The sequence below is a fragment of the Malus sylvestris genome, chromosome 16 (assembly GCF_916048215.2).
Source record: "Malus sylvestris chromosome 16, drMalSylv7.2, whole genome shotgun sequence".
NCBI classification, from domain to species: Eukaryota; Viridiplantae; Streptophyta; class Magnoliopsida; order Rosales; family Rosaceae; genus Malus; species Malus sylvestris.
This window is the reverse complement of record NC_062275.1, coordinates 24,861,486-24,864,983: the sequence shown is the minus strand read 5'-3', so window position 1 is coordinate 24,864,983 and position 3,498 is coordinate 24,861,486. Positions and strand designations below refer to the sequence as shown.

Sequence of the window (3,498 nt, the reverse complement as noted above, 5' to 3'; positions counted from 1 at the left end):
CACCCCCTTAATGACAAAAACTGGATAGGTAAATGCATTTGTCTGGTTTAATTTTGTTTGTATGTTTGGGAAAGAATCTCAAGGAAAAAGCCTCTCCTTTTTTTGCGCCTCCAAAACCAAAACTACAAACTTTCTCGCCCTCACACCGCCAAGATTCTTCCCTTCCTCCGCCTCCTGCTGCCACTCCCGCCTCACACAAAATAAGGAAAAATGAGGTTTCTCTTTCTTTTTCTCAAGCCTACCACCCCCACCTCCTTCTTCATCCTTCTCCTCTTCACCCTCCTCTTCTTTTTTCTCACCACACCCACTCGCGTGCACCCACACGCAGTAGCAGCGCAACAGATTCCCTTCTCCACCCCAGGCTTCGGCGACATTGCCAACTCAGCCTACCCATCTCCCTCACCGCCCCATCCCCCTCAACTCAACAACGCGGGCCCTACCAGGTCCTCCTTCTTCCTGCCGAGCATAGCCATAATCGTCGACGTTTTCACCACCTTCTTCTCCGTCTTCTTCCTTATTCTCCTTTATGCCAAGCACTTCAAGGACAGTGCTCTCGTCGTCGTCGACGTTAACTCCAATTTTGAACCCTCCCCGAGTAAAAACTTTGGCATTGACCGTTCCATCATCGAGTCCCTACCTGTTTTTTGTTTAGGATCGCTCCGCGGTTACAAAGATAGGCTCGAGTACGTGGTCTGTCTGACCCGGTTCAACCAGACCGAGGTCCTCCGCCTCCTTCCAAAATGCAAACATGTGTTCCACGTCGAGTGCATCGATACGTGGCTTGACGCCCAATCCACCTACCCACTTTGCAAGTACTGGGTCGACCCAGAAGATGTCCGACGACGCCGTAAAAGTCTTGCAACCGAAGAACAACGACGTCGTTATAGAGATCGACAACGACCCAGGTTTTCGTCGGATTTCGGGGTGGCACTCGTTCGTCGGAGAGCACAGACCGGGACATCATCAAATCCAAACGTGGTCGTTTAGGAGGTCGTTGGATAGCTGGATGACATTCCGAAAGAAGAGCAAGCCAGCAGCCGTTGGATGCTTCAACCGACCCAGAAAAGACGGACTCCTGTTGGGTCAATACAAGACGAGGTTGGAGCACCGGATCATAGGGCTGGTTTGGTATTGCTGTGCTTTGAAAAAAAACTGCTGTGAGAATAAGCGGCTGTGCTGTGAGAATAAACGGCTGTGAAATAAATTAACAGAGTGTTTGGTAAACTTTTTTGTAAAAGTGCTTTTGGAAAAAAAAACAGTCTGATAGTGGGTCTTTTCATTAAAGGAGCATTGTAGCTCCGTGTGCTTTGAAAAAAAGCCAGTTTTCCAGAGCTGCAAATAGCAGGTTCAGCTTTTTCCTTTTATTTCAACTTATTCTCATAGCAGCTTCCAAAATAAGCCATTTTTTTTAGTTTACCAAACACCTAAAACCCTGACAGCTTTTTTTCATGGGTGCTTTTTTTTTTAAGCACCTCACTCCCAAACCACCCCATAGTCTCCCTAACCGGATCAGGGTCTGGTCCCGGTGGGCTCCACCAGAGATGGAGCGATTTACAGCCGTCAGATCTTCTGTATCTATGGTCAGAGATGATCATGAGCGAAGGGTTGACATGTCATGGGGCGCAGCAGCAAAGTGAGAATGATAATGGGCAGCAGGTGATTGCTGGGCCCACGACGGCAGGAGGAGGAGGAGGGGGGCCCGGAGGGATTGATTGAAGCAGAAGATCATGGAGCGGTGATGGTAGTGGTGGTGGTAGAAGCGTAATAAATTCAAGAAGCGTGTCGGAAATCACGCAGCTAAGCAGGTTTTCAAGCAAAGCGACGGGGGGTAATGGAAGCCAACATGTGCAGCAACAACAACAGATCAAGCTCGTGGCTAGGTGGTTGGCATGAGTTTATTCTTTCTCTCGATCGGCAATACGAACGGAGTGTACTACTGTCCCCACGCCCACTTCTCCATCGCCCATTTGTTAGCTTTTTCAGTTTTTTTTATTTTTTTTATTTTTTAAAGTTATACAGAAGGCGCCAAAACTTAGATAGTAGAGAGAAGAGAAGCCAGTTCACTACCTTCCAAAATATCTTTTATTTTTTACTTTACTTTTGTTTGAGTAGAAAGCATTATTCTAGGCACACGAGCAGAGGGATAGATATTCTAGACAACCACGGATACGATATGGCACGTGAAATTTTTTGTGATACGGGGAAGTGGTTCTTCTACTTTCTTGCTCGTTTGTTGTACTTTCTATTCTAGCAAATACTAAGATTGTATAAATTTTTTTGAGGTAACGGTAGAGAGACTAAATTTATAGACAAAATTTGTAAATTAAATGATGTGTCATCAATAAAAATGAGCACGTTAATCAACTAAAGTACTAATCTAATCATTGACTTCTATGTCATTTAGTTTACAAAATTTTGTCTCCAAATTTAATCTCTAGCATTATCCTATTTCTTGGGGGTTTTTTTATTTTTTTTATTTTTTAACTTTAATCCTTAAAAAAGATTGAAATTTAATTAAAACATTGTGTTAGATTACATTTTTTTTTTTGAATTGGAAGCAATATATCCATTAATCAAACTCATAAAGAGTTACATAAATCTTGGAAAAGAAGCTCCTGAATCAAGATAAGAGGCCCCTTAAACCAAACTAAATTATTGCCACTAGACAAAGCAAACTTCGCAAGTCGATGTGCAACACCATTACATAAGCAAGAAACATGGATAAACCTCACTTTAGGGAAAGTGGATGTCAGCTGCAGAACATCATCCACAATCATACCAATCACCGATGAGTCTAAATGAGTCTGATTTAGAGTTGTAATGGCCTTCATACAGTCACTCTTTACCACAACCTATTGGAAACCATGCTACTGAGCCATCTGCAAGCCAAACCTAACCGCATACAGCTCTAAAATCAAAACAGAGATAATGCTTGGGAACTGCTGCACCCCTACCACCAAGTGTCATTCCCTCAAGTCCCGTATCACCACCCCTACACCACCCAACTTGTATTGAAATTTCAGCGCCCCATCAATATTAATTTTAACCCATCCTTAAGTAAAGGGAGTCCACCGTGGGGTAAGGAGACCCATGTCCTGGTTGGTTTCCTATTAGCCTCCTGAAACGCCATCAACCATGAAGACACCCGCTATCAAACAACCATGGGTAAAACACTGGAACCCTTCCACACCCGTGCATTTTGTTCCTGCCATATACCTTACAACACCATGCATACCAATTTGAAATCCACCTATCTCTGTTTAAGCACCTCCAACAACTACTCATTAAGCAGAAAAAAGGGAATTCACATACCCCCTCAGGCTTAACGGAGAACTAAACCATACCACTATGGCAAAGGAACAAGTAAGAAAGACATGTTTCGCAACCTCATCCTTTCCCCTACAAATCCCACACTCTGGCTCCATTCCCACACCTTTCTTTTTAAGATTCACTTTAATGGGAAGAATGTTATGACACACCCTCCATGTGAAATTTTTC

The 3,498-nt window shown here is 43.7% G+C and overlaps 1 pseudogene; it reads left to right on the top strand.

Moving 5' to 3' along the window:
- The first annotated feature begins 210 nt into the window (after window positions 1–210).
- Window positions 211–1,974, top strand: LOC126607915 (RING-H2 finger protein ATL43-like; annotated as a pseudogene).
- Window positions 1,975–3,498: the final 1,524 nt, after the last annotated feature.